This window comes from Diabrotica undecimpunctata, chromosome 1 (assembly GCF_040954645.1).
Source record: "Diabrotica undecimpunctata isolate CICGRU chromosome 1, icDiaUnde3, whole genome shotgun sequence".
NCBI classification, from domain to species: domain Eukaryota; kingdom Metazoa; phylum Arthropoda; class Insecta; order Coleoptera; family Chrysomelidae; genus Diabrotica; species Diabrotica undecimpunctata.
In genome coordinates, this window is record NC_092803.1 from 140268211 (window position 1) to 140279812 (window position 11602).

Below are 11602 nucleotides of genomic sequence, written 5' to 3' on the forward strand. Positions count from 1 at the left end.
TTGTATTCATGTTTATCTATAGGATTGCGACTTCTTTGCCATATGCGTCTGGCTCTTCTTTTTTGTGCAACAAGACGTTTTATATATACGGGTATGTTGGTGTCACTTGGTTCTTTGTCATTCTGAGGGGGTGTAGCTATTTCAGCGGCTGCATGTATAGTTTGGTTGAGAAGAAGCACAGCATTATCGATATCGTCTGGTTGCTTTAATCTTATATTTAAATTTAAATTTTCATTTATGTAAGACTCGAATATATTCCAGTTGGTTTTTGATGTTGTCAACTTAGGGATATTCGGACGTTTTATAATTTGCGTAGATAGTGTTACAATTATGGGAGTATGGTCGGTGGACAGATCCCAGGATGCTTGTATGTCAAAATAATTTAAGGCCATGTTATGGAGGATAAAGAAGTCGAGTAGATCTGGGATTTTGTTTGGATCTGATGGCCAGTAGGTGGGTTGCCCTGTAGATAAGTAAGAGCTGTTTGTGTTAGCTATGGCTTGTCTGAGATTTTTTCCCTTTGTCGTACATAGTCTTGATCCCCAGTCTGTATGCTTGGCATTCCAGTCACCTCCAATTACGAATTTGTTTGATAGATGTTTGAAGAAGTCTTCATATTCTGCTGTGGTGATATTATGCCTTGGAGGGCTGTACATTGCCGCAATGTCAAAAGACCATGGTTGAGAACTGATACAGATTACTGCAGCTGTAATTAATACATGTACATTTATTTTGCAAATAGGAACATACATAACTAATGTAACTATATAACATTATTACTGGAAAAAAAATAGATATTTATTTTCCCCTCATTCTACTAATACCTCGACATATCCACATTTTTGTTTAGAATATAAATGCAACTTTAACTGCAGTTACGTGAAATCTAGGATGCACTGATAAACATATGAATTGTTTATAGCAAAATATTGTAGCGAGATTAAATAAAACGAGCGGTTAGAATTTATATAAATATATTTATTTATAAGTTTACAGTTCGGTAATATCTTATCAACTAAACTTTAACTCCTAGAAAGTATGCTTATATACAAAAGTTATTATGTACTAGAGTGTTCTGGAGTATCCCACCTCTAATTCGCCTATTTGACCGGTCGATCCCTCCCGCGTTCCATACATCGCTGGAAACTTCTAGTCGCTTTCGAGATGCAACCGTTACACGGGCCACGCCGAATGCATGTTCGTAACAATATGTTTGATATTTACTTTCAAAACATCAGTTGTATTTAGTTACGTGAAATCTAGGATACAGTGTACTTAGTACAGAAGATAAAATTGAAATTGTTTTGATTGTGGAATAACAATATAAAAATAGGTATAGAGAAGTAGAAGAGTACTGGAAGTATAAAGAATAATTTTAATTGAAAATGCAAAAACCTGGTTGCCGATGAGAATACACAATTTGAAGTAATGTTGTCGGTGATAGAAAATCAAAAACTCTCATTGAGCAAGAGAACGTCGTTGATGCAATAAACTGCAAGTAAAAATACACTAGCAAGAATTTTGAAACTAAATAAATACAAGCCATTTAGACCAAAAATCATTCACACATTGAAAGAAAGGGATTTTTATAGTCGCTTTGATATTTGCTGTCTCGTCCTATTGGCAAAATAAATCCACATGCATTAATTACGTGTTTAAAATGCAAAAATGTTAGAAAACATTTAGAAACGATACGGTTATTATCACAAGAGATAAAAATGTTTATTCAAAATAAAAAATTAGTAAAAAATAACAAAACTTATTTTTTCAATGTAAATGTATGTAATTATATATTTGAACGTTTTGATCAACTTTTCTTAGTACAATTGTCGACATTGTGAAAATATAAGGGTACTTTACTCTTGAGCGAAATTTCTATTTTTTTACATACCTCGTACACTATTAACAACATTTGATATCAGATGATTGTATTTTAAATTTTAGAACATGTAGAACTTTTTATGAAGAATAATTTTTTTTCGTAAAATTAATAATAAAAAAGTTTTCCATATGGTTTCCACTTAGTGTTCCATTAAGTCCCCATTTTAGTGGGACATATCGTATATTCAAGTGGCGAAGGGAGTTGTTGATGCAAAAAAAATATAAATTTTTTGACGTACTTGAAATATTGTTGTTATACCCTTTGTTATTCCATATTTGGTTAACCAGTACACTTCCTCATTACCTATTATACCGGCATGTCCTTTTGCCCATATCAGTATAACACCCACTTTAGACAAATTATTTTTTATATTACATAAAATTGTAGATTTGTGTCAACTGAAATCTATGTTTTCAATTGCATATATTGTAGGCTGGAGTCTTTTATTATCACAGCTATTTTAATATTTTTTTCTTCAATCCATTCTTTCCGATGGCTAAAGTTCAGCTGAAAAGATGCTACTAACACCAGATAATTTGTAATTATTGCATTGGTGGATATTTTGAACATACATAACTCATCCTATTCCTGCTTGATTTTTAGAAGCGTCTGTGTAAATTACTATGTAATCCACAAAGTCGCTCAGTATAGATTTTACTAAAATATTATTTAATTGATTTGATTCTGTATATTTAGGAATTATCATGCTTGGTTTTTTATCAAATTTTTTTAATAATTAATATTTTGTAATAATTTTTCTGGAAATGTGTTAAATATATCAATGCCGTTTTCGCCTATAACATTATGTAGCAGCAATGCAATCTTTATTTTTTCCTCTCTCTTATCTTTGTCTGTAGCCAACCTGAAAATTTCGAATCTGTCTCCACTTGAGCCAGTTACTCGTATATATACATCATTTAAGGAAAATAGTTCTGGTGCTCTGCTCTCCATATTTATTCATTACATGCTTTTATAAGAATTTCAAATTTGCCTTTTACTAGACACGTAACCTCAAATTTACATATTTCGGTTCAGCATACTATAAATTTTGTTTCCTTAATACACGTGACACCATGTTTTGTCTCTAATGACATATATTGATATAATTATATTTAAATACTTTATAAATAAATAAATATTCTTTGTTCTTCAATCATTTATTATCTATATCATAACTTTACAGTTTGATATCTGACAACTGGTATCATACCAACATAGAAACATATAATAATATTATAGAACAATAATTCTGTTTAATTTCATCACAGAAATTTCCCGGCACAGGTTAATAGCTTATAGGGTGACATGGCTAGCATGTTTGTCCATTAACATTAGTATTCTATTGTTATCATCCATGCTGGATAAAGAGGTGTAGGTATTTTATGAAATTTTCTAAATTCATCCAACCTCTTTTATGTTCAACCGCAACGAATCCAGGTGGCGTGTTGGCCATATATGCTGGTTGCATTCTCACTCTTAGGAAAATTAAAAATGGTGGGATAAAATTCCCACTGGCATTCATGAAACACACGGCTCTTTGCTGTTTATAGCCAAACTGATGATCTACGTTTGGCGGTAAACCAATTAAATGGGGAGTACTCACTGCTTTATTTTAGCCTATTCGTCAACTTACCCCCCTTTCCCATATTAATTTTTCTCAAAACACATTTTAATTACAATTATTTACAGATTTTACGTGTCTAATATAATTATTTATAAATTTAGTACAAACCACAAAAATTGTCAAGGCCTGGTGTTGGTCTTAATCCTTTATGAGGTTTTTCCACATCATCGACTTTGTAAACTCAGGATGTGTGAGATAAAATTAACAAGATGCTGGTTGAGTTGATAAAAAATTGGTAGATTAGATCATAATATCGTCATTTTTTATAACGATTTGGTTCCATTGTACTAAAATATTATGTCACCATCCGACCAATAACTGCAATTTTTGGTTTTTGACACTCCACAGATAATGTATAAAAATGTAATTAATAAATCAATGTATCTTGTTCAATTATATACATATACTTACGGGTTAAGATTACTAATCATGTTTCATTTTTATTCGAAAACTAGAATGTGGCCCGTTTCTAACGCATCGGGATTCTATAACATTATGATGTTCTACTACAATACTTTCGTTTTGTCACATCAAAAATATTCTATGAAGATTTGTTTTGATATTATGAATTAATATAAAAAATGCAAAATACTACGTTTTAAGGCGCACAAAACGGTACAATATAAATAAGCTGTAGTATCTTGTTTGCAACTTAGTAACAAACAGACTTCGGTCTAAAAGTCGTCATGGATTCTCCACGGGTGATAACAACTAAAAACTGATTGATTTTTTTCTATTTTAATATATTCGTTATTTCCTCTTCTTTAATTTGCTATGTTGTATGTTGGGATTCGATCAGTTGTTTATTTTGTACTCACCCAGAGGATTTCTTTAATCAATAAATCAAAATTTGTCTTGTAGTAAATCTATTTTTATCCATAGTACCCTATGATATCTATTTTCTATCTTAATATATTCGTTATATTCCTGTCTTTTATTTGCTATATCGTATGTTAAATTGTTTATTTTGTGCCAGAGGCTTTCTTTAAGTCAACAAATCAAAATTTGGTTTATCGTAAATATATTTTTTATCCATAGTGCCCTATGATATCTTGTATGTCGCTAGACGTTCATTAATACCGAAGATACTGTGTAGTGCCCTTTTGGTAGTCGCCTTCTTGATTTTTTATATAGTTCGCCTATCTAAATATAATCGTTATCCCCTCCCGTTTTATTTAACGCATCGCACGCTCCAATCGGACAAATAACAACAGAGATATGATGTTATGCCGGCGCTAGGGATTATGGACAGACAGACATACAGAATAAGCAAATGATATATGTATATATATGTATATATATATATATATATATATATATATATGTATATACATGTATATATATGTATACATATATATATATATATATATATATATATATATATATATATATATATATATATATATATATATATATATGTATATTGTGACAATTAGGGTTTATAGAAAATAATTTATAAGTTATATACTACATAATATTAGATATTTGGTTGTTTTAAATAAGTTATATACTAGAGAATTTAATAAAAATATATTTATGTGAGGGCATTTTTAATAAATTAGCATAATAATTGTAAAAAGTTGTATTTTAATATTGTAAATATATATAAGTGAGCCATGTGCTTAGGCAACCAAAAATACTCTCGGAGATTGACAGATATTTATACTCTGAAGTGACGTTTAAAAATAATACGAATATAAGTGGGGTTATTATAATAATATATTGTTTGAAATGTGTATTTTAGTAAATTAGAATGTTAAGTTACTAATTTAATTATATATTCTGATCTGAAAAGCCTAAATGTAAACAAAATTATTAATAGAAAAGAATGGAATTCTCTGGATCTCCGGAGATGGCCATGTTTGCGAAATGGTTTGTTCCAGAAAATTCAGACAAGTATTAAATAGAACAAATTGGAACATGATATCTTACGAGATGGTTCTAGAAATTCAAAAACATATAAATAAGCGTGATTTGGATTCAAGATGGCAGTTTTTGAAAGTTTTTATTCAGAAGAGGCAGTTTATGGCAGTTTTTAGAAGTTTTTAGCAGTTTTATCATGAAAGTTAGTTAGAAGATAGATACATTTACTTAGTGAAGTCAATTGTTCAGAAGTTTTTGGAAGTTTTTAGTCAGAAGTCAGGCCAGTTTATTATGAAAGTTATTAGACACAGTTAGTAGAGTGAAATAAATTGTTCAGAATTTTCAAGAAGTCAGTCAGAAAAGTTTAGTAAGAAATATGAAAGATTATTTGGAGTCAGAGAATCAGGTACAAATAGTCAAATTGTTTAATATAGTGAGTTAAATGAAGATTAAAAATTGTGCATATATTTAATGCACATTTATAATTATACACAAATAATTATTGAAGATAAAAAAAGGTATATTGGAAGAAATTAAATTATATTATGGTTGGAGATTAGTATAAATCAACTTATAATAATTGGATATTGGTATATTGAAAAGAAGAATAAATATAAATGCAGTTTGCTGGTTTGGTTGGTGGTATATAAATGCTGGTGAAGAAAAATATATCTTAAATTGGTAGAAGCTGATAATTGAAAAAAGAAATTTCACAAAAACAAGGATAACCGAAGTACGAAGACATTCAGTGGTGATTAGAATATATATAGTGGAAAACAGTTCATTTAGGCATTCAGTGAAAGAAAGGTACAAAATTTTGTTAATATAATTTAGTTAGTGTCATAACAATTTCAATTTTGAAGATAGTTTGTTTAAATTTTAGATTGTCTATAGAATTTAATTAGTTTTATAAGAATATCAGTTTAAAGATAGTTTATTTTAATTTTACATTGACTAGGTTAGATATATATGTGTGTTTCATAATAGTTATAATAAAGATAATTTAAAAAAGTACTTACAAGCTAATTCTTTGAGAACCGCGATAAAAACCCTATATATTATATTATTAAAAATACTCATTGCTCATCATTCAAACAACAAAAAACACATCATAACAATTTGGCACCCAACGCGGTGGCTCTCTATTTAAAAGAATTAGTTTGGGAAGATAAGTGCTCTCATATAATTAAATTAATTATCAGTAGAAAGGAAAAATAATAGATTTTATTATTAATTATATTTGAACAAGTAAAGTCTCAAAATGTCTCAAGGAAAGAAAGGTACAAGAAGCAAAAAGAATGAAGAAGATGTGGAAGTAGAAACACAACCTATACAAGAGGAGAGTTTAGTTCAAGTTCCACAAGATACTGCAGAAATGAATCCAGAAAGAGAGGAAAATGTCAATATGGCAGCTTTGATGTCATTAATGATGCAGATGAAAAAGACAATGGAAGAGAATTCAAAAGAAATCAAAGAAGACATGAAAAAAATGGAACAGAAAATGGAAGAGAATTCAAAAGAAATCAAAGAAGACATAAAAAAATTGGAAGAGAATTCAAAAGAAGTCAAAGAAGACATGAAAAAAATGGAACAGAAATTGGAAGAGAATTATAGAAAATTAGAAAAGAAAATAGAAGATAATAATAATAAAATTGTAAAACAAATGGATAAAAAACTTGAAGCTGCAGAGAAAAAAGTAGCAAATGAAATAAAAAGTATACGGAATGACTACAAGAAAAGGATAGAAAATGAGAGGACAGAAGTAGAGAGGATTATTCAAGATAATAAGATAGATATAGAACAGAAAATAGAGTTACAGAAATGTAACTTAGAAGTAAAAATTAACGAAGACAGGAGAAACACAGAAGAAAAATTAGACGATATACAACAAAATATCCAAATAAATAGTAATCAAATAAGAAATGTGGAACAGAGAATAGATGATATTTCACAAATGAGAGACATAGGGAGACCTTACTTAAATTTAACAAATGAGACTGGGATTAAATTCTCTGGTAATATAAAAAATTTGCATCCTAGAGTATACATAAATAGTTTAAAACATAAATTAAGATTTGTGAATAATATTAATGATATTAAAGATTATATTAGAATGACATTAAATGATAATGCAGCAACTTGGTTTGCTAGTATTGAAAATGATTTAGATAACTTTCAAACATTTGAAAATAAATTTTTAAATTATTATTGGGGTGAATTAGAGCAAGCAAAGTTTAGAGAAATTCTATATTTTGGAAAGTATAATCAAAATTTAAAATCAAATATGGTAGATTATGCATTGAAATTGATAACAGTTGCAAAATATTTAGAACCACCACTTAGAGAGGATGAAACAGTCTTAAATGTATCTAGACATTTTGATGCTGATGTTGTGCAAACCGTAACTGTACAAAATATTCAAACAATAGATAGTTTTATTAATTTTATTCAAAGAATACAAAGAGGCAATATGACAAGTAATAATAACAACAGAAAAAACAATAATAACTTTCAACAATATAGACAATCATATAACAATAACACTAGGTATGGTAATAATTTACAAAATTTTAATGATAATAACAGTAATCAAAATAGACAGAACTTTAATAATAATAATAGTTATAATAGACAAAATTTTAATAATAATACTAATTATAATAGACAACATTTTAATAACAGTACTAATAATAATAGACAAGATTTTAACAATAGAAGAAATACAGAGCGACCTAACTATAACAGACAGGTAAATTGTGTTCGAAGGAATAGAAGCTGCGAAGACAGGGAACGAAGTAGTACAAGGCAGGAAAATGTGAGTAGAAGTCATAGTAGGGAAAGACATAGTACATCAGATCCAAGTGGTCAGATACAATCTGACAATTCTAATAATCAAAATTTTGTGCAGTAAACTTTCTGAATTACAAGTTAGGCCATTGCTATTATGAAAAACCTTCTGAATTTATTTCTTTAGATGAAGAGAAAATTATTGAATCTATTAATTTAATTTATATAAATGCTTTGGCCAAAAATAAAATGATTAAAATTATGATAGATACTGGTTCAGAAAGTACATTAGTCTCGGAGAATTTTATTTTTAATACATTGAAACTATCAGATATAATAAAGATTCCAAAAATTAAAATTATTGGTGCAAATAATAAGAAGTTGGGTGAAATTGATAAACTAGCCAATTTTAAAATTAATATTCTTAATAAAGAAATTAATATGCAAGGATTTATTGTCAAGGATTTATGTGTTGATATATTAATGGGAAATGATGAATTGGAAAAGAAGAAAGTAAAGATAGATTTTGAAGAAAAAATGGTAACTTTGGAAGGGCAAATAATTAAATTTATGCAGAAAGATGAGGTGGAAGAAGGAATAAGAGTTGATAGGATATTATTAAAAGAAAATAGTGCTGTTTATGAAGAAGAAATGTATTTTGATGATAGGGATATGTCCCAAAAGAATGTAAAGAATAATTATTGTAGTGAATATTTAAGGAATGGAAATTTTAAGCAGATGGATGCCTACGAGGCGGAGTGCGTAAAATTGGAAGCAAGGAATAATGAGTACATAATGAAGAATAATGTTATTTGTAAAGAAGAATATATGATGAAAGTTTTAAATTGCCCTGAAGAATATAAATCAATAGTCATTTCCATATTGCAGCAACACAAGGGACTTGTCAATAAAGAAAATAGAATTGCACAGAATTATATCCATAGTATAAGAGTTAAGGAGGAAAAAGATTTTAAAACAAAATCATACCCAATACCATATAAATACAGAGAAGAAGTAAACAAAACAATTAATAATATGTTAGAAGATGGGATCATTGAGAAGGCAGACACACGTTTTATTAACCCCATAGTAGTAGTACGAAAAAGATCAGGTGAAATCAGGTTATGTTTGGATGCAAGGAATATTAACAAGATTACTGAAAAGCAATTTGAAGCACCAATGAGTATAGATGGAATATTAGGAAGAATTACAGGAATGTCATTTTTCACTAAAATCGATTTACAGCATAGTTTCTGGTTAATACCTCTAGAAAGAAAAAGTAGACAGTATACAGGATTTCAGATAGATGGAGTAGTATATCAATTCAAAGTAGTACCATTTGGACTTCAATCATCTTGCAGTGCTCTATGTAGATGTCTTCATGATATTTTGGATCAATATGAACATTTTGTAATTCACTACATTGATGATATATTAATTTTTTCTAAAACGGCTGAAGATCATGAGAAACACCTAAAAATTATAATAAATAGATTAGACAAAGTTGGATTAAAAATAAATCAAGAAAAATGTACATTTTTTCAAAAAGAAGTCATATATCTAGGTTATAAACTTAACACTAAGGGAATCGAAATGGATCCAGAACGGACACAAGTCATTCAGGAATATAAAACACCACATAATTTAAGAACTTTAAGAGGATTTATTGGAATAATTAATTATTATAAAAGGATGATACCAGATCTAAGTATAAAAGAAATTCCATTACTTGAACTACTGAGAAAAGGTGTAAAATGGAGATGGGATCAGAGAAGAGAACTAGCATTCCAAGAAATTAAAAACATTTTTCTGTCAAATTTGAAAATATACTATCCTGACTATACACAGCCATTCATACTAAGAACAGATGCATCAATAGAGAGATTATCAGGGGTATTATTACAAATACATGATGGGGTCGAATACCCAATACAATTCATTTCAAGAATTACAAAGCCACATGAAAAGGGTTACTCAGTTTCAGAATTAGAACTAGCAAGTATAATACACTGTGTCACAAAATTAAGATTTTATTTGTTGGGTAATGAATTTACAATAGAAACAGATCACCAAGCTTTAACGTCTATATTAAATAACAAATATGGAAACAGTAGAATACATCGGTGGAGTCTAATACTTAGTGAATACTGCTTTGAAATCAAATACATTTCTGGAAAATCCAATATAGTGGCAGATGCTTTATCAAGGTTAGAAAATACATCACAAAAAGGGCAGCGAACAATAAAAATTGGATTAAATCAATTAGTAGAAAGTACTGGATTATATTCTAAAGAAGAAATTATAAGAGATCAGATCAATTTGAGTGAAAAACAAAAAGTCCTTAGGAAAGATGGAGTATATTATAAAATAATAAATGGCATAGAAGTATATGTAATAACTAGAACTTTAGCAAAGAAAATATTGAAAAATTTACATAACAATTATATGCATATTGGTTCAAGAAAGCTATGGATGCTATTTAGGGACAATTATTTTGCAAAGAATGACATAAGTATAGCAAAAGAAATTACTACCCAATGCCCAATATGTCAACTAAACAAAGAAAAGAATTTCAAAAACCAGAACACATATAAATCTAATGTTGTATATGAAAAACTAAATACAGTTTCCATGGATTTTATTTCAAATTTAGTTCTCAGTCCAACAGGAAAAAAGCATATACTAGTGATAGTTGATTTATATACAAAATTTATTAAACTATATCCCTGCTCCAGAACAAATGTTAAAACATTAAAATTATATATTAATCAATTTTTAGAAGAAATAGGACCATTTAGAAATTGCATAATAGATAATGCTACATATTTTAACAACCAAAAATTTCGGACATTTTGTGAGAAAAAGGGAATCAACATTCATTTTACAAGTATCAGACATCCTCAGGCAAATCCTGCAGAAAGATATATTAAAGAAGTTATAAAATATTTAAGGATACTGTGCCAAAACCAACATGAAACTTGGCAGCAACATATACCACAAGTAGAATATTTTTAAATAATACACATAATTTGAATACAGAGGAAGTACCAGAATATTTAATGTTTGGCCATATAGGAAACAGAAAGTGGATTAGTGAATATAATCAGGATATGTTAGAACAAGTAATGCAGAAAGTGAATAACCGAATTAGGAGGAAAGCTGAAAAATATATCAGAAGACAAAATCGAAATATAAAAAAACCAATCACATTTAAAAAAGGAGACCTAGTGTTAATTCGTTCACTTAGAAAAAGTAATGTTAAAGAAAACCGTTGTAAGAAATTACAACCAATGTTTGAAGGTCCATATACAATTGAAAATCAGAATGGACTAAATAGTTATGTGTTAATAGATGCAGAGAACAGACTAAGAGGCATGTTTCATATCAATGACATCTTTAAGTATCATGAAGAGATTGAATAATTTTTTCTATACCTTTTAACACTA

At 28.7% G+C, this 11602-nt stretch overlaps 1 protein-coding gene across 3 annotated transcripts in view; it reads right to left on the reverse strand.

Moving 5' to 3' along the window:
• Positions 1-11602, reverse strand: part of LOC140432296 (phenoloxidase-activating factor 2-like) — a 59330-nt gene that overhangs the window by 23448 nt on the left and 24280 nt on the right. The window lies entirely within an intron of this gene.